Source organism: Triticum urartu, chromosome 3 (assembly GCF_003073215.2).
Source record: "Triticum urartu cultivar G1812 chromosome 3, Tu2.1, whole genome shotgun sequence".
NCBI lineage: Eukaryota > Viridiplantae > Streptophyta > Magnoliopsida > Poales > Poaceae > Triticum > Triticum urartu.
The window spans coordinates 634,071,719-634,093,326 of NC_053024.1; the positions used below are offsets into that span (position 1 = coordinate 634,071,719).

The window sequence follows — 21,608 nt, forward strand, 5'->3', positions numbered from 1 at the left end:
GGTCCCTTCGATCAAAAGTGATCAGGCAGGAAGACCATGGGTTGAACTTTGGGGCGACTGGCTCCATCGCGTATACATCCCTTAGCGCATGCTTCCGCTCCCTCTTGGGGACGTGGGTTGCGTATATCATCTTCACCGTCCGCACTTGTGGGGGAAAACCTTTCTGTCCACTATTGTTTGGCGGCCGGGGCTCCTCCTCGTCATCGCTATGCAGCCCCTTGTCTCTGCTTTCGGCATTTAACTTGCCTGCCTGCTTGAACACCCAACAATCCCTGTTGGTGTGATTGGCTGGTCTTGTCGGGGGTGCCATGTATCTGACACGAGCGATCGAGTATACGCTCCAAACTGGATGGGCTCGGAGTGCTTCTTTTGAATGGCTTTTTCCGCTGACCGGGCTTAGAGCCTCTGAATCCGGCATTAACTGCCGTGTCCTCCGTATTGTCGCTGTTAATGCGGCGCTTGTGCTTGTTGCGATGTGACCTGCCATTGTTGTCCTTGGTATCCGAATTACCAGGGCTCTTTGACATGTTATTGCTGCGAGCCAGCCAGCTGTCTTCTCCTGCGCAAAAGCGGGTCATGAGTGTCGTGACGGCTGCCATGGATTTCGGCTTTTCCTGTCCAAGGTGCCGGGCAAGCCACTCGTCGCGTATGTTATGCTTGAAAGCCGCTAGGGCCTCTACATCCGGACGGTCGGCGATTTGATTTTTCTTGGTTAGGAATTGTGTCCAGAATTGTCTGGCTGATTCCTCTGGCTGCTGAATTATGTGGCTCAGGTCATCGGCGTCTGGTGGTCGCACATAGGTGCCCTGGAAGTTGTCAAGGAATGCGGCTTCCAGGTCTTCCCAACACCCAATGGATTTTGCTGGCAAGCTGTTGAGCCAATGCCGAGGTGGTCCTTTAAGCTTGAGTGGGAGGTATTTGATGGCGTGTAGATCGTCGCCACGGGCCATGTGGATATGAAGGAGATAGTCCTCAATCCATACCGCAGGATCTGTCATACCATCGTATGATTCAATATTCACAGGTTTGAAACTCTCTGGGATTTGATGATCCATAACTTCATCTGTGAAGCATAGCGGGTGTGCGGCGCCTCTGTACTGGGCTATATCACGATGCAGCTCGAATGAGTTTTGTCTATTGTGTTTGGCCCGGCCGGATTTACTTTTACTATATCCGGCGTGATGGTTATCGTCTCGTGTCGTGGGGCGCCCACGCGATCCATAGATCGATCTTGTTTGCCTTGATTTGTCCTCCAATACATCTCGCAGGTCTAACACATTTCCCCGTGCCTTAGTGTTTTTTGAGTGACGCCGGGGTGCGGCTTGAGTTGTGGGCCGAGAAGCCTCTCTGTCGCGGCCGCGAGGTGGCCAGTCAGCCGCTGGAGATGTGGGTTTAGATGCTTCCTCCTCTAATCGGGGTATCAACCTGCGCTTTGGGTAGCTCTTGTAGGGGCGTTCGAGTTCGTATTTCTTGGCCGCAAGGACTTCAGTCCATCTGTCGGCTATCAAGTCTTGATCAACTCTAAGCTGCTGCTGCTTTTTATTAAGGCTACTCGCTGTGGCTATAAGCCTGTGCTAGAAGCGCTCTTGCTCGACGGGATCCTCAATCACGACAAATTCGTCGTCGTCGAGGCTTGCCTCGTCTTCGGAGGGAGGTATGTAATTATCATCCTCTACCTCTCTATTTGCCGCTCTCTCAGGAGGGCTGGCTTCTCCATCCTCCTACGCTGAATCTTGCTGGAGGGAGTTGTCTTCGGCACTGTCCGGGGTGTTATCTCCTATGCCTGTGTCACCATTTTTGCTTTGACGGGACTTAGAGCGGCGCCACTGACGCCGGCGCTTAGGTTGCTTCTTGGAGGGGTCATCCCCTGCTGTTCCGTCGCCATTGCCCTCTTTGGGTGTGCCACCATATATATATCATATGAAGAGGTGGCTTTCCAGTGCCCTATAGGTGCTGGTTCCTGTTCGTCTCCTGCATCGTCGTCCATTACCGTCGATGCCTTCGGAGTCGAAGTCGAGCATGTCGGTCAAGTCATCGACAGTGGCTATGAAGTGGGTGGTGGGTGGGCGTCGAATTTCTTCGTTGTCCGCATCCCAATCCTGCCGGTCATGATCTGTCGGAGTAATGGGCCACGGGTAGGCTAACCCGAAGCCAAGAACCTTTCAAGACATCAGGGAAGGCTACGCCCCTCAGGAACCCCAGGATGGAGAGCCGCCTCTGGGAGTCGGCAGCGGCGCTGCCGACTACCCACTCACGGCCAAGTCCCAGGGATGACTTCAGATGAGCCGACTCCTAACTGGCGGCTTCCAGAGAAGCCGGCTATGGGGAGTCGGCCCGCGACTCCAACCACCCTCTGCCTTCGTAAGAAGGGACGGGACAGGGAATGGCCGCCGTACGGCCTGCATCCACCCCGATTACCAAGGGCGGGCGTGGCCACAGTACGTCGTACCAACAGAGATCTCCCTCCGGCGCGGCACTGTTGCCATGCCAGCCCTGATATCAGCCCTAGTGGGGCGACCCCTGTGCCCACGTCGGCCTGCCTGTACGACCCAGAACGGCGTAGGCCCCGCGGTCCGCGGGGGTACAGAAGACGGCCAGAGTGCCACAAGACGGATCCCTGTGGGAGTCGGCCGGCCCCTCCCACGGGCCCCGCACGCCATTAACCAGACAAGACGGGGAGTGGCAACAGTGATCGCCCGTCAGGCGGCGGCACTGTTGCCATGACCCCATGACCAAGCCAGCGTCATTAGAAGCATGGATAGAGTAATTCGCAGCCTGCAAGAACCTGCCCGCGGCGGACAAGGGCCGGTCTGCGGGGGTGGAGTCAGTCGGCGAGGCCCCCCAGGCGACGGGCCCCAGTAGTCGGCGGAGAAGACGGCGGCCTGAGAGACAGACGGCTGGGACCCGTGCCCAGCCGGATTACCATTGTACCTCGGGGGGTAGGCCTATATAAACCCCCCAGGGCACCAATGCAAAGGGTTCGATTCTATTAGCACTAGACCAGAGAATATAGGAAGGAGAGAGCTAGCCTTGCCTTCTCTTACCTCCAGGAAACAGCTCAAGGAGCAACCTTGTATACACTTTGCCATAGTGATCACGCGGAGACCTCGAGAGTAGCAGTAGGGGTGTTATCTCCTCGGAGAGCCCTGAAGCTGGGTAAGATTCGCCGGCGTGCATGCCTACGCCTCTCCCTCTTCCAGGCACCGGTGATGTTCTACTCGCCCCCACCATGATAAGCCATCCCTTGGCATATGTCGCACCCAACCCCCGACATGATCCGTCTAGGACTCTCCTGCTCCTGACAAAGAGAGAGACCTTAGTGAATTCAGTATGTCGCCAAAGGGCGAGTGCTGAAAGATATCCGCGGTAGGTGAATTCCATGATCGGCGCCCAATCGGATTCGATTGGCAGGGGCGGGGATGGTCCAGAGTCCAGAGGAGAGTCTAACGATGGGGAGTCACGGGCCTCGCGAAGGATAAGGTTGGTGTTCGGTTCGATCTCCGTTGAGGCTGCTGCCTCCGCGGCGGGGTCTAACCACCCGCCCTCAGATGGCGCAGTTGGCTCCGAATTAAAGGTCGGAGCGGCTGCAGGTGCGGTCTCCAGGACACTGTTCGGTGGCAGAGCTAAATCATGCCCATCGTGACAGTGCGGCGCACTGGGCATGGGCTTGAATCCATCGAAGATCAAGTCTCCGCGGATGTCGGCCGTGTAGTTTAGGCTTCCAAACCTGACCTGATGGCCAGCGGCGTAGCTTTCAATCTGCTCCAGATGGCCAAGCGAATTGTCCTGCAGTGCAAAGCCACCGAATACAAAAATCTGTCCGGGGAGAAAAGTCTCACCCTGGACTGCATCGCTAACGATGATCGAAGGAGCCATCAAGCCTGATGATGACGACACAGAGGAACTCTCAATGAAAGCACCAATGTCGGTGTCAAAACCGGCGGATCTCGGGTAGGGGGTCCCGAACTGTGCGTCTAAGGCGGATGGTAACAGGAGGCAGGGGACACGATGTTTTACCCATGTTCGGGCCCTCTTGATGGAGGTAAAACCCTACGTCCTGCTTGATTTATTCTTGATGATATGAGTATTACAAGAGTTGATCTACCACGAGATCGGAGAGGCTAAACCCTAAAAGCTAGCCTATGGTATGATTGTATGTTATTCTACGGACTAAAACCCTCCGGTTTATATAGACACCGGAAAGGGCTAGGGTTACACAAGGTCGGTTACAAAGGATGATATATACATATCCGTATTGCCTAGCTTGCCTTCCACGCCAAGTAGAGTCCCATCCGAACACGAGACGAAGTCTTCAATCTTGTATCTTCATAGTCTAACAGTCCGGCCAAAGGATATAGTCCAGCTGTCCAGAGACCCCCTAATCCAGGACTCCCTCACTTCCCATAGGTTTCTTAAGAGTGGAATCCGCAAGATGCAAATTTAAAGAACAATCATCAAATTCACGGAAACCTAACACATCACACAAAGTTTTTGGAATCGTGGAAACACTAGCACCCAAATCACATAAAGCATAGCATTTATTATCTTTAATCTTAATTTTAATAGTAGGTTCCCACTCATCATGATGTTTTCTAGGGATAGAAACTTCTAATTTTAGCTTTTCTTCATAAGATTGCATCAAAGCATCAACGATATGTTTGGGAAAAGCTTTATTTTGAGTATAAGCATGCGGAGAATTTAGCATGGATTGCAACAAGGAAATACAATATATTAAAGAGCAATTATCATAATTAAATTCCTTGAAATCCAAAGTAGTGGGCTCAATGCTATGTAAAGTTTTGACCTCTTCAATCCCACTTTTACCAATTTTTGCATCAAGATCTAAAAACTACGAATTATTGGGACACCTTTTAACTAAAGCTGACTCATCTCTAGTCCCATAATTATCAAGATTCATGTTGCAAAACAAATATTTAATAGGAGGCACATCAATCACTTTTAGATCTGCATCCTTATTATCATCAAAACTAGAAGAACACGCTTTTATAAAGCAATCCTTTAGCACGCATCCTAGCGGTTCTTTCTTTGCACTCATCAATGGAAATTCTCATGGCTTTGAGAGACTCATTGATACCATGCTTAGGTGGAATAGATCTAAGTTTCAAAGAATAAACATCAAGATAAATTCTATCCATGTTTCTAGCCAACTCATCAATCTTAGACAATTTTTCTTCAATCAAAGCATTGAAACTCTTTTGCTAACTAATAAATTCTTTAATACTAGATTCAAAATCAGAGGGCATCTTATTATTATTACCATAAGAATTGTTGAAGGAATTACCATAATTATTAGAGGAATTACTAGGATACGGCCTTGGATTAAAGTTTCCTCTATACGCGTTATTACCAAAATTGTTCCTACCAATGAAATTCACATCCATAGATTCATTATTATTCTCAATCAAGGTAGACAAATGCATATCATTCGGATCAGAAGAAACACTCTTATTAGCAAACAATTTCATAAGCTCATCCATCTTTCCACTCAAAACATTAATTTCTTCTATAGCATGAACCTTTTTACTAGTAGATCTTTCGAGTATGCCATTGAGAATAATTAACCATAATATTATCTAGGAGTTTAGTAGCTTCTCCTAAAGTGATTTCCATAAAAGTGCCTCCCGCGGCCGAATCTAAAAGATTTCTAGAAGCAAAATTCAATCCGGCATAAATTTTTTGTATAATCATCCACAAATTCAAACCATGAGTAGGGCAATTACGTATCATTAATTTCATTCTCTCCCAAGCTTGTGCAACATGTTCATGATCAAGTTGTTTAAAATTCATAATATCGTTTGTAAGAGAGATGATCTTAGCGAGAGGAAAATACTTAGAGATAAAAGCATCTTTGCACTTGTTCCATGAATCAATACTATTTTTAGGCAAAGACGAAAACCAAGCTTTAGAACGATCTCTAAGAGAAAAAGGAAATAACTTCAATTTAACAATATCATTATCGACATCTTTTTTCTTTTGGATGTCACACAATATCATTAAGATGAGTAGCGGCATCTTCACTAGGAAGGCCGGAGAACGGATCTTTCATGACAAGATTCAACAAAGCAGTATTAATTTCACAAGATTCAACATCGGTAAGAGGAGCAATCGGAGTGCTAAGGAAATCATTATTGTTGGTATTGGTGAAGTCACACAATTTAGTATTATCTTGAGCCATCGCGACAAACAAGCAATCCAACACACGAGCAAACAAAAGCAAAGACGGGCAAAAAGAGGCAAATAGAGAAAGAGAGGGAGGATGGAGAGAGAGAGGGGGCGAATAAAATGGCCAAGGGTGAAGTGGGGGAGAGGAAAACGAGAGGCAAATGGCAAATAATGTAATGCGGGAGATAAGGGATTGTGATGGGTACTTGGTATGTTGACTTTTGCGTAGACCTCCGGCAACGTGGCGCCAGAAATGGCTCGTTGTCGGGAGTAAATTGACTTGACTTTTGCGTAGCCTCCCCGGCAACGGCGCCAGAAATCCTTCTTGCTACCTCTTGAGCACTGCGTTGGTTTTCCCTTGAAGAGAAGGGATGATGCAGCAAAGTAGCGTAAGTATTTCCCTCAGTTTTTGAGAACCAAGGTATCAATCCAGTAGGAGGCTACGCGAGTCCCTCGTACCTACAAAACAATAGCCTCAACGCAACCAACGCTTAGGGGTTGTCAATCCCTTCACGTCACTTACGAGAGTGAGATCTGATAGAGATATAATAATATTTTTGGTATTTTTGGTAAAGATGCAAAGTAAAAGTAAAAGGCAAAGTAAACAAAGCAATAAAAGTGATGGGGATTGATATGATGAGAATAGACCCGGGGGCCATAGGTTTCACTAGTGGCTTCTCTCAAGAGCATAAGTATTCTACGGTGGGTGAACAAATTACTGTTGAGCAATTGACAGAATTGAGCATAGTTATGAGAATATCTAGGTATGATCATGTATATAGGCATCACGTCCGAGACAAGTAGATCCCTGCCTGCATCTACTACTATTACTCCACTCATCGACCGCTATCCAGCATGCATCTAGAGTATTAAGTTAAAAACAGAGTAAGCCTTAAGCAAGATGACATGATGTAGAGGGATAGTTTCATGCAATATGAAAAAACCCATCTTGTTATCCTCGATGGCAACAATACAATACGTGCCTTGCTGCCCCTTCTGTCACTGGGAAAGGACCTGCAAGATCGAACCCAAAGCTAAGCACTTCTCCCATGGCAAGAAACAACCAATCTAGTAGGCCAAACCAAACTGATAATTCGAAGAGACTTGCAAAGATAACCAATCATACATAAACAGAATTCAGAGAAGATTCAAATATTATTCATAGATAGACTTGATCATAAACCCACAATTCATCGGTCTCAACAAACACACCGCAAAAAGAAGATTACATCGAATAGATCTCCAGAGAGAGGGGAGAACATTGTATTGAGATCCAAAAAGAGAGAAGAAGCCATCTAGCTACTATATATGGACCCGTAGGTCTGAAGTAAACTACTCACACTTCATCGGAGGGGCTTGGATGATGATGTAGAAGCCTTCCGTGATCGATGCCCCCTCCGGCGGAGCTCAAACAGGCCCCAAGATGGGATCTCGTGGATACAGAAAGTTGCGGCGGTGGAATTAGGTTTTTGGCTCCGTCTCTGATCGTTTGGGGGTACGTGGATATATATAGGAGGAAGAAGTACGTCGGAGCAACAGGGGGCCCACGAGGGTGGAGGGCGCGCCTGGGGGGCAGGCGCCCCCTACCTCGTGGCCTCCTGTTATTGGCTTGACGTAGGGTCCAAGTCTCCTGAGTTGTATTCGGTGAGAAAATCACGTTCCCGAAGGTTTCATTCCGTTTGGACTCCGTTTGATATTCCTTTTCTTCGAAACCCTAAACAGGCAAAAAACAGCAATTCTGGGCTGGGCCTCCGGTTAATAGGTTAGTCCCAAAAATAATATAAAAGTGTATAATAAAGCCCAATAATGTCCAAAACAGTGATTAATATAGCATGGAACAATCAAAAATTATAGATACGTGAGACGATTCCCTTAGTGGTGTCATGTGAACGTCGACTACATGACACTTCACCATATTTGGGCCTAAGGGAATGCATTGTGGAGTAGCAATTAGATGATGGGTTGCGAGAGTGACAGAAGCTTAAACCCCAGTTTATGCGCTATTCCGTAAGGGACCGATTGGATCCAAAAGTTTAATGCTATGGTTAGAATTTATTCTTAATACTTTTCTCGTAGTTGCGGATGCTTGCGGGAGGGTTAATCATAAGTAGGAGGTTTGTTCAAGTAAGAAAAACACCTAAGCACCGGTCCACCCACATATCAAATTATCAAAGTAGCGAACACAAATTAACCAACATGATGAAAGTGACTAGATGAAATTCCCGTGTACCCTCAAGAACGCTTTGCTTATCATAAGAGACCATTTTGGCCTGTCCTTTGCCTCAAAAGGATTGGGCTACCTTGCTGCACTTTTGTTACTACTATCGTTACTTGCTCATTACAAATTATCTTGCTATCAAACTACTCTGCTACTTACAATTTCAGCACTTGCAGACATTACCTTACTGAAAACTACTTGTCATTTCCTTCTGCTCCTCGTTGGGTTCGACACTCTTACTTATCGAAAAGAGCTACAATTGATCCCTATACTTGTGGGTCATCAAGGCTATTTTTCTGCGCCGTTGGCAGGAGATGGAACCGAACATCCTGGTATGCACTTGATATATGTGGAACAAATTTGTGGATTGTTTAAGCTTGCAGTTTACCCGGAGATAAAGTTATGAAGAAGGTTTTCCCTTTATCTTTGAAGGGAAAAGCATTGGCATGGTATAGGCTATCGATGATATTGGATCATGGAATTGGAATCGTTTGAAATTGGAGTTCCACCAAAAAATTATCCTATGCATCTAGTTCATCGTGATCGGAATTATATATATAATTTTTGGCCTCGTGAAGGAGAAAGTATCGCTCTAGCTTGGGGGAGGCTTAAGTCAATGTTATATTCATGCCCCAATCATGAGCTCTCAAGAGAAATTATTATCCAGAATTTTTATGCTCGGCTTTCTCGTAATGATCAAACCATGCTTGATACTTCTTGTGCTGGTTCTTTTATGAAGAAGACTATTGAATTCCGGTGGGATCTTTTGGAAAGAATTAAACAAACTCTGAAGATTGGGAACTCGCAAAGGTAAGAGTAGGTAAGTCCTGTTCATTGTGTTCCTAAGAAAGGAGGTATAACTGTTGTTCCTAATGATAAGAATGAACTTATTCCACAAAGAATTGTTACAGGCTATAGAATGGTAATAGATTTTAGAAAATTAAACAAAGCAACTAGAAAAGATCATTACCCTTTGCCTTTTATTGATCAAATGCTTGAAAGATTATCTAAGCACACACACTTTTGCTTCCTTGATGGATATTCTGGCTTTTCACAAATACCAGTTTCTCAACCTGATCAAGAAAAGACTACACTTTTACTTGTCCCTTTGGAACCTATGCTTATAGACGTATGCCTTTTGGTTTATGTAATGCACCTGCTACCTTTCAACATGTATGACTGCTATATTCTCTGACTTTTGTGAAAAGATTGTTGAGGTTTTCATGGATGACTTTTTTTATGGGAACGTTCTTTTGATGATGCTTAAGCAATCTTGATCGAGTTTTTCAGATATTGAACCAAACGTATATTTGTCATTTTGAGTTAGGGTAGAATTATTCAATAACAAAAATTATCTTTTGTCTATGTTATTGCGAGAGAGTTGCTCAATCATTTCATAGATATAATTGAGGCATTGATTTCGTCTATAGGGTTATTTATATAACACACTTTTAAAAAGAGGGTTTATTGAAGTGGAACGCTAAAAGGACTTTTGATTGCTTAAGTGTAGATAACAGCTGGCAGCATGGCGTCAACCCCAAAGATTATACCAAATGGTCATCTTCGACATCAAGTTATCTTAGGTGCTATTGCATGTTTTCTATCACGGAGACTAATTGATTAAAAGACATTAATTAAGAAATTTTATACTAGCCTCCGATAACTTATCTAGTCTCCTCTTTGACAAAACGGAGACATCTCCTTTACGATTTTATGAGAAGTGATTTGATTGTTACAGAAGCCTTCTGAAACACTTAAGAAAGCTTAATTTCTCGACCACTTCTTATAAGTTCACGCACCTGTCCATGTCTATGTTAACTTCCTTCTCTCCTGATTCCGAAATTCTAGTAATTTTTTGTTCCTTAACAATTCCATCACTGTATAACTGTGCACTTTGCCTATTATGTTGAAATGTATTGTGCGATGCTATTTTTAACAACTTTGATATACAATGTTGAATATAGCACTCGTCTAGCTTCATAGGACAAAGAGTTGACAAGAATACTTAAATGTTATTCATTATGTTAGTAAAACTACAGAATGCTCAAAAGAAATTATGCTACTACTGAGAAAAGAATTCTTAGCAGTGTGTTTGCTTGTGAGAAATTTAGACCTTATATTGTTGATTCCAAAGTAACTGTTCACACAGACCATGCTGGCTCTATTAAATATCTTATGGAAAAGAAAGATGCTAAACCTAGACTTATTCGATTGGGTTCTCTTGTTACAAGAATTTGATTTCATATCATTGATAGAAAAGGAGCTGAGACCCTGAGTAGCTGATAACTTGTTTTCTAGGCTTGAAAATGTGCTTGATGACCACACTACCTACTTGATGATAGTTTTCCTGATGAGCACAGTTACTGCGAATAAATGGTGATTATCTCATCGTTACGTCCCTTGGGTATATGATTATGCTAAGTTCACGTATTGTTGCTCAGTTACTACCACCTAGCTTTAATTCATACCGAAAGTTAACAAGAAATTAGAATTTGCATACTGTGCGCATTAAAAGTGACATAGTACGGGTTTGGGATGACCTCAGCGGATCTTTATTTTTATAAGGTATATTAGAATGTATTGTAATTTAGAACTTGTGTTCCTGAGGCATCTTTGAACAGGACAAGACATGAAATCCCTCAAGTAAATCCGCGTCACTTTCACTGAGTATAAGGTGGAGGGCCATAACTATATGTGCCGAAGATAGAACTGCTCCCCAAGGTATTGCAATCTGGATTAAGATAACTGGCCTATGTCTTCCTTCTTCAAGGATTGCCCGCTCAATAAGTTTTGTCTTTATTCTGTCACTCTTGTGCAAATGATAAAATGTCATTTGAAAGTAATGCCGGATAGGTAATCATCTGTGAACTTCGAGACTATATTGTGGAAATAGTTTTCCCTTATTTAAACTTATCTTTCACTGTTGCCGATGTTGAACTGAGCTCATCTTGTTATGTAGTGATGGCTTGATGGTTGGTGATGTACATTGGGACCTTTACATCCGTATCTTAATGGTATAACAGAACAATAAGATTTGGTGTGTTCTCATGAATGGGTAAATGATTACTGAAATGAGGTTAAGCTTACTATTTAATCAACTAGTTTAGATTGTGGATCACAAATATTGATTGGACAAAGCATAAAGGAAGTTCTAATATTCTAGCAGGTATTGAGAAGTCCTAGAATATGTTACAGATTTGGATACAAGAACCTCTTTGGTGAGTATAAAAACTTTAAATTCATGGTCGGCTATTTCTCGTCACAAGATGGGGCATATGCTGCAAGTCATAATTCAAGAGATATTAACAACCTTATTCATGGCCACGTACCGGCTTAGATGGACATTCCTCTTGGGTGGATTCAATGATTGAGAACCTAAAAGTCAATAGAGAAAACTACATATACTAATTTTGATTGCATAACCTGTCCCAATGAATATAAGGTCTCTCAGATAGAGACTTCAGATCATTTACCTTAGCCATTCCTCAGAGGATAAATTTGTTTCTGGTTTATTGGTTTTAAATTTAGATCCGGATGTGCAACTAGAATTTCAGGCTTAATAGAACTAATGATAAAGAAACTTTCTAACGCGTTGGTTAATCGTCTCTTACTTACAAAATCGGATTTTAGAGTGAAAAGGCATGTGCATGTATCGCCTCTGAGTGGTAGAACACTCAAAACTATTGGAGCATTAGTTCAAAGATAACTCAATTGGAGAATGACTTCATGGGTAAAAACACTTAAGCATTGGTCGCAATAGAGAGGATATATTTGTGATATTACAGCCTCATTAGATGAATGGAGACACCCAACGCTATCACAAAGGAGATGACTCACAAAATTGATATTTTATAACTAAGAAAAAAGTAAAAGGAGGGGTCGTAGTCGACAAGAAGAATCTAACAATAACACAGTTCACGGTGGCCGCGGCATTATTAGGGGTATAGCGGAGTACGGGTTTGGAGACCTTTTTTTCAGGTCAACGAACTCTCCCTTTCTCAGATTCTTTTGCAGAAAACTCCTCCAAAATGGGAAAAGCGCATATCGTCATCGAGCGGAGGTTTACCGAGAAAAATCGAAGCCATGCCAAATAAATATTTATTTAGAAGGTAACTAATTCTGCGAAAGGTTGGTCATGGACATCAACGGTACTAACAGCAAGGTTGTCAATGGGACATACGCATTATATCTCAGGTACGCCTATTAATGTTGAAAGTAATATTATCCAACTTTGACACCGAAGAACACATAAAAGAGTCCTTCCGGAACACTTCCAGATAATCGTGAAAATAAGGAGGTATGTGATACGGTAAGTAAACGGACTCCGAAAAATCCGCAAAAATATTTTTTATCAGTTTTGGAATATTTTTAATAAAGAAACTTCCAGGAAGTGTCCCATGGTGGGCACAAGACACCAGGGCACGCCAGGCTTGCCTCGGCAGACAGGCCCGCGCCTGGTGCGCCCACCCAGGTGGGGATTTCTACTCCAAGTAGGACTACCTCCCAATCACTAATCCCCGTTTTATTCCTAACCATGATCCCATTGATCTTAGTCCTCACAAGTATAAAAAATTCTAATATATATACTTTGGTTCGGTATGAACGGGAAACTTATTTTGAGTTGCACCATAATCTCATCACCTGATCTCTGAGGAGAAACTCGACATATCTTGGTTTATCGGGTGTTTCAATTGTTAGAGTTTGGTGATTCTCTGGTGGCATGCGCAGTTTTGAGAGATATGGTGCCTCACGAGTCTTCCACACTATTGGCCGGGACGGATAGGATAGCTATTGTCTAATCTGACATGCTTCATTAGACTAATTAGAATCTATTATATGCCTACTGGGTTGTATCTATCGTCTTCTTATGGTCGAAGCTAGACCCCAGATGATGTAGAGGGGGAATGCATCATCAACACTGGTAGAGGACTCGATGATTCACGCTCCACAGGAGGAGGAATCGGAAAATTTTACCTGCATATTACTAGAGCATAGACATTCATTTATCTATCTCACACAATGGGGATAATGCACATTGATCAGGCATTCAAGAATAGTCGCTAGGTCTACGTGACATACGAGATGTCTAATAATTCATCCAACCGTTTGTACGATTTCTGCTCGCAACGCTTCATTCATTCGGCAAGATAAAGTAAATGGAGTATAGAAGTGTGACAAGATGACTCCCTTGAAGTGGAGTCGAACTCAGAACACACCCAGTGATTAAAAAATGGCCAGGAAATTGTGCCGCCGCGTCCCTATCTTTGGGCCGTTCTCATATCTGAACATAGTTGAAAAAAAGTTGAAGGCACAATTTGTCCTCCATGTTAGGCGCGTCGACGGTAGCTTTACCAGTTGGTTGAATTTTTTTCTTAGCTCGTTACTACACCACCACCATGTAACTATACGTCCGATTCTCTCCTTCGACTCACACAAGAGGATCCTGTAGCGACCCGACCCGAATGGATCAAGTCTCTGTGCTTAAGTGTCATCCCTGGATCGGTATGCTGACACACACAGTACTCGAGGATTTATAACAGAGGTAAATCACATGTATAAAGTAACGTAAATACTATTACCTCAATCCAATAGGAGAACAACAAAGGTTGTGGAGTCCCATCAACACCAACGGCAAAGTAGTGATGAGACATCGTAACCCTAATGTATCACTTACTCGTCGTAAGAATCCTGCAACATGAGACGTTGCAGCCATATAGGTCAGGTATACATTGAATGTACTGGCAATTTCACACCATAGAGTAATAATGAGAATTGTCTATCTCTATATGCATATTTGGCTGGTGGAGGCTCTAAGTTTAAATTTTGCATAAAGCTAATTTTTCCCTACAACAAAGGAATAAATTTTATTTACTACTAAGTTAAATTACCCATATTGAGAAGGTAACCCCAACTCAATCCCAAAATCACCAAATCATTAATAACCCAACAATTTCATTAAATAGAGTGATGAGATCAACCAATAATTCAAATACCAGATACTCAAAATGTCCATAACCGGGGACACGGCTAATCATGATTAGTTTGTACACTCTGCAGAGGTTTGCGCACTTTTCCCCACAAGACTCGATCTCCTCCGTTGAATTTCTCGCACCTGATGTTTGAGAACGGATGACAGACATAGTCTTTTTCCGAAGAGGTCCCCTTAACCGATAGATAGGCCGGTACACCTACAATCCCCTACATCTGCTAGCCATCATGGAAAGGTTTCCCACAACTTACTCAACTATGCCAGAGCCCATAATGGCTTGTGGCTGCACACAGAAGTTTCTAGCATGAATAATCTTATGATCCCTTTGAGCCTGGGTGGCATTCCATAGGATGATCACACGGGTACCCCGGGATCTCCTAGGACAACACTGGATTCCCAGGTGCCCACAACCAATCCACCCAGATGTGTATTAAAGTAGCCACCTTAAGTTTCCCTTAGTTATTATCTCTCACAACTTGCATGATTCTCACATACCAATCCCCGTCTACGAGCATGGCTAAGCAATATGAGCATAACGTATATTCCCGGGGTGATCAAAGATATTAGGTTCCTACCTCATCAACTACATAGCAATAACCACATGTTCCCAATCCTACTCATGCAATTTGTAGTAACTAATGCAAGTAAAACTGGGTATAGGAAGAGTATGATCAAAGTGTGAACTTGCCTTGTACTGTTGATGAAGATTCTTCGCACTCATAATTCCAGATAGTTCTACTCGTCACACTCCGATCAATCTATCGTAAGCAAGCAATTTTATCCACACATAAGCAATCACTCAAAGACCAAAAATGCAAAAGGAAGATTGCAAAAACTCCAAAAGAACCGAATCAAATTATTTTGCAAGATCAGATCCTAATTTTGTGAAAAAGTGTGGTGATGGCTTAAAGATGATAGATTACGTCTAGATTCATATCTATACCAATATAAAAAGACCCAAAGGGCAGATCCAACTGATCTCGGCCATCGAACTAAGTCAATCCAACGACCTAGACTGCTCCAATGGCGAGCGTTAACATGTTTAACGTGCAATTAATATCATACCAAATATTACACTAATCACAGGATTAACACACAAATAATAGCATACCTAATATCGCGTGCAATTAATATATTGCCTAAATATTAACGTGCATTGCACGTGCGCATTTACTTAGTTAAAATAAGGAATCAATTGAAAATGCGCTACCTTTACAAGATATGATCAAATGAAGGTTCGAATAGTTTGAAAGGTTCCAAGTGAAACTAATGATGCTACTGGATGTAGGAAGTCAATAGGAACTATGTAGGAAAAAGAATTACTAGATTGAAAATAACGGATCAAAAGATACAAGTAATTCAACATAGCATTGAATCTGCTTAGAATGTTGTGTGATAACTCTTTTGTGGACTAGTAGAGTAATCTGACTATGATCAAAATTATATGTTGAAAAGATAACACTAATTATATGAACGGAAAGATTTTCTTCGATACGAATCCAACGCAATTGGATTCATCGCAAACGGAGTTACGATAAAAAGATATGATCAAAAGAAGTTTGAATATGAATCTGAACAAATATTCGAAATTTGAAAATTTCAAAAAAGTTGATGGGATAGGTTCACTGGATAGGTGGAATCAAAGATAAACTATAGGCTGGTTTCATCTAATTTGGATAAACGAGTGAAAAAGTTATGTCTATTTGAAAAATCAGGGCCAAACTTTTTACGGAAGAAAAAATAGGTATGGCTAAAAGAATTCTTAATGTATAAATACAGAGACTAATTGATAATCTAATTATTCTACCGTATATTAGTAGAATAATAATGAACATAAAAAAAATACGAGAGAATACCTTTTAAAGGTAGAGAAATAGATAGGATGAACATCATCGCAATGCAGAGAGATTAAGCAACAAAATATTTCTAAGAAAGTGCACTAACCTCACAATCGATTCGCTACCTCTCAAAGAAAACACACAATCTATACCAGGGATATAAACCAGAAGATTGTTCCACGAGACACGGAGGGCCGAGAGGAAGAAGAAGAGAGCGAAAATGAGACGAAGTATGATTGTATCTAAAAGTAAAATATGGCATTACGTCCTTCTATTCGGCATCCTGCTGAAATAGCGCACGGAGTTGCGAATCTCGGTTACTTATCCAAGTGTAGCAGAACACATACTCTTCTAACAAACAAGTTAAGATTTGGATATCTAATCAATATCGTGTATACACAGTATAAAATCGAGTGCGCATAACGATTTTCTTTTATATTTCCATCATGATATAGTACAAAAGCAGATGTTAGCAACAAAGAAATACAAATGAGGTGAAAAAACAAAACTGCACTTACAAGAACATCTTGCCCAATCCATGCATAGGGCATCCGGCGATAAACAGCCCATAAAACAGCAGAGACGATGCAAAATGGACAAACTGCCAATGTAAGGTATGAAACAGCTCCAAAAAATGGCACTTTTACAAATGATCTTGCGGCGGGTTTAAACCATCTGAAAGATACCACAGTTTTCAGGTCAGTAACACATTTACCCTTTTCTTTAAGCTATTGCTGCAAAACCACAGATTAAAAGGAGAACTGAAACATATCTACACTGCATATACCCAGAAAATATGAATGTATCTCGTAGAGCAATAAATTTACCTTGACAATAAAGCCACCAGGCATGTTTGCAAACCCTGGATAAAAAAGGAAAGCATAATGTGTCATCAGCTCAAGAAATTGGCGACGAAATATAGCAAAATAAGATATCAATGAACGAAATCAAGATCGGTTCACTCTGCAGCTGTACTAGATAAGTGTGATGTTGGTCATTCAACAGCAGCCACAAAGCTATTTGTTCATTTTTGGATAATATCTTTAGTGTTCAAATCAAAAGGTACAGGTTAAAAAGGAAGAACTTCAATGCTCTGTAGGGAAAACGGATGACACCTTTGTTTAAAGAAGGTTTAACATTTAAGGGCCTAATTTAACCATTCTCCAAATTGCATAGATTCATGATTTGTGCCATCTAGTTTTAATGTGGAATACTATATAAGTACTATTCTGTTTTAGTAACTAAGCATACAGTACTACAAATCAAAATTTAAAGCAGTGACCTCGCAAAAAAAAAGCAGTGGCAAAGTTGAAATAAGTATAATTTTAAAAAGGATTTCATCATACGCACCTCTACACCACCAATGCAAAATATAACCACCAGGAGCTCCACAAACCAGTGAGACATCAATTTGTAAAGCATTACCAAAAACAGTGATGCAACCACAATAAACAGCATTGCCGATGTCATGGTGATATCTACCATACCAGTAGAACCTTCGGCCTCAATGTTAACTGAACTTTCATGGCCATCCTATACGAATAATGTGCCTGTTAGTTTCTCTTTCCGAAAATCCAAAATAACTGATCGTATAAAGCATCAACTGAAACCTTTAGAAGTTTCTCTTGTTCAATAAGTGCTTCTCGAGCACTCCATGCTGACCAGTATGATGCGCCAAGAATGGTACCAACAGCCATAAGCCATAGAAACACCTCAGCCGTATCAACTAGGGGTCGATCTGGAGAGTATAACTGCACTGACACTGAGAAAATTGAAAGAGCCTATTAGCTATAAATATAATATGGTAGAAGAGTACCAAATACATAAATAAATAAATAAACCAAATATAGGGGTTAGACAACCTTGTGTTCACGGGGCAATGTACAAGATTTGAGGGGATTAAAGACCTAATGATTTACCTTTACCAAGTGAGAGAAGACCCTGTAAAATGGTGCCTGCATCTTTTGGCAGAAGAACTGCAGGTATATTTATATCCAGATCCGTTTCATTTTGATCACAAACCATCTTGTATAGCTCTGCAAGCAAACATATGCCATTTGTTAACGCCTAACACACGTGTGGAAAGACAAGGCATGAGCCAAAAGTGTGCTCTTCTAAATACGCAAACATGCACCGCCAAATGTGCACGCGCAACTATGAAAAACAATTGTCCAATAAATAATCAAAAGGCTAAAGTAAGGTTGTGATAGGTCATTCTAGTGGTAAAAAATGGTATATACATTTTCAGGCAACTTGTTTTGTTGATCCGCACTCAAAGGTAGGGCATTTCCCATCGATATAGGAACTTTTGTACCTCATGTCCTCATTTAACTGTATCCTAACATGTTATCTTCTAATTGAACACCAGTTAAGAAAGATCATAAATGGAAAACATTGCATGTTGAATTTTATTAGACAGGTCATATTGGGCATACCATGCCGATTATTCAGGATTATAATAGCAGAAGCACCAGCATCTTCAGCAACCTTAGCTTTTGTAGTGAACTTACAATCTCCTCTTTGCACTAGCAAAACTTCTCCAGCGACCTAAATCAAAGAATAATTAATCACTACATAACAACGTAGGATACTATAAAAAAATCGCAAACAGCTAAATCATGTTTTTCCAGAAAGGTAACCTTTTCTTTGAGAGGGGTACAACAATCAAAAGGGTCTGCTATTAGTAGTCCTGTCCGGTTCGCGTGCTTTTCCTTTGACTCTATTATGGGGCCAAACCGAGCACCAACACCAACAAACTCATCGGTCTCTCTGTTTTTGACCCAAGTTTGCACCTTTACCTGATAACAAGGTGAGGAAACAAAATTTGAGAGTGAGTACATTGTCCATTAAAAAGAAGTAGATGCTAAAGTATAAAATCTCCGTCGGGAAATAAGAAAGAGCTGCAGCGTTGAGGATGAAGAGAAGCATCGGAGATTCAGAGACAACCATACTTTTCCCTTGTTGGTGTGGGAACCGAACCCTCACGTGTTGGCTCCTCTTGCGTAAACCATTAGGTGGGTCAGCACTACGATATAGAGCCTAAACGACAAAGTTGATTGTACTAACCAAATTTCAATTTTCGCGCCCTTGAGTTGTGGCCTTACATCCCTCCCATCGTTTACTTAACACTAAAAGGCAAACAGCCACCTCCATCTAGGTAAGTGGTAACCCAAGAGCCCACCGGAGCGGTATTACGACAACAACAACAAAGCCTTTAGTCCCAAACTAATGAGGCTCTGAGTTGGTAACATAAGCCCAGTTGGAGCTCATTGGTCATAATATACACAGCTTATGACCGCCGATTAGATAAGAAAAAAACTAAGTAGGCGATAGACAATATATCTGCTCGAGTGGATTACGCGCACAGCAGTGTATCAACAAGTAATTGGGTGGAAGTTGGAAATGACTATGGATATCTTTGAGGTCCTAGCATTCTCCTACATGATTCCAGGACATCAATACCTGCTGCAGGTTGGATCATCAGTATCACCCATCCAGCACATCTAGGAAAACTCCAGCAGCTTTGAAGACTAGTCCAATCAGCTTAATAAGATAAAGCTAGATACTAACCCTCGATAGCGACATGTATTAGCTAACAAGACCATGCAATGTCAAAGCCATAATTGCCCCCATTGACCAACTTCTGACTTGTAAAACCGGCCATTTCTCGAACCTACACCGTGACAACTAAAAGCCTCAGATAGCTCGTATGGTGCTCAGTCTCATGTCAAATACAGTAGTAAGTAACTGTCCTTAGCCCCTGATCAAATACTACTATACTAGCACCACCAGCAACATAGTCCTCCAGGATAGTTAATTAGCGGCGGAATCTCCTCAGCTCGCAGTACAAAAATACCTAACTCCACGCAGAGCTGGCCGGTGTTCCTCCAGAGCCGAAGCCGGAGCACCTGCCCGGATCGACCTAACTGAATTCCCGGTAACCAAAAGCTGCGCCGCCTAACTCCGCCATCCGCGGATCGAGCACGCGCGCGGCTCCTCAGGCTCCGGGATCGCTCGCCCGTCCAGACCGGAGCTCCACCGGCCACCCGGGCACGGCTCGGAATCGAGAACTGGGGCCGGCAGCTCCACTCACTCGGGAGAAGCTGGGGTGAGGAGGGAGGGGAGGGGGCGTGGCGGGGGACGTACGAGCATGAAGTCGTTGAGCAGCCGGGGATCTTGGGCGCGTCGTCGTCCTGGTGGACGATGTCGCCGCCGGCGGCCACCCCCGCGAGCGCCGCCGCCACCAGCAGCAGCGCCGCCGCCGTCGCCCGCGCCCCGGCGCCCATCCTCGCGCTTACGGTGGGGCCTGGATTGCTGGGTGGAGGGATCGGCCGCGAGCAGCTCGGTCGACGGCTGGAATGGCCGGCCGGACGGGGAGAAAGAGGGAGGGAGGGATGAGATAGATCTGTCTGCGAGTGAGCGTCGGGCGGAGGCTGCAACTGGGGCCGGCGCCGCACGGGGGGAGATGTGTAGGCTGTGGGGCCCGCATGCCAGTAACTAAGCCGGCTTCTTTCACGTGCTCTTTCTTTCTTGGGCTTGGGTTAGTTAAGTGGAAGTGGAAGTGGAAGTGGAGCAAGCAATCTTGTGAGTTCCATTCCGGGCTCTCATCACTTGCTCCATTCAGCATTTTGCCTTTGCTATTTGCTAAAGAAACCTTGCCGGAGTACAATAATAGTACTCCCTCTGTAAACTAATATAAAAGCATTTAGATTACTACTTTAGTGATTTAAAAGCTTTTATATTAGTTTACGGAGGGAGTACTACATTAAACTTGCTCTTGTAAAGAGAATATTAATACAAGTTGCCAACTAGTGGTGTTTTTTGAAAAGCTTGTTCGAAAATACACGTCGTTTTGCAATTTGGAGGCGAACATTCAATAGTTGTTCGTATGGTTATGGCAGTGAGGTTGTGGGTTGGGATGCGGCCGGCGATGAGGGAGGTGACTGTATGTCTTGGTGACGACGTCGGGCCGATGGGGACGGTTGAGGGGGTGGGGGTTATTGTGGATTTGTGATGGCGTAAATGACCGACTCATAAGTTGGATAGAAAACATGAAAAATCGCTGGCATGTGAGATCCCAACTGGCAAAATAACAAATTGGATCCATAAAGCTTGTTTTTTTGATGACGTGTGCAATGACAAGGAGTGACATGGTACCATTTGATTTGGAGGATTTAGCTGAAATCAATAACTAAATTATTCAGCCTGTTTTTTGTCGCCATTGCCGACGAGCAGTGACAATTAGCGTGTGGATCTGTGTTAACTCATTATATTTGAGTTAAAGTTCGGTAACTTTATTTGACTGAATTTGGTCATAACTTCATGTAAGCCCATCTGCATACACAACATATCTTCCAACCAAATATCATCCTCGTCGTGT

General features: G+C 43.0%; 1 pseudogene; it reads right to left on the reverse strand.

Moving 5' to 3' along the window:
• LOC125547059 overlaps positions 1-20,676 on the reverse strand; it is a 48,750-nt pseudogene extending 28,074 nt beyond the window's left edge.
• Positions 20,677-21,608: the final 932 nt, after the last annotated feature.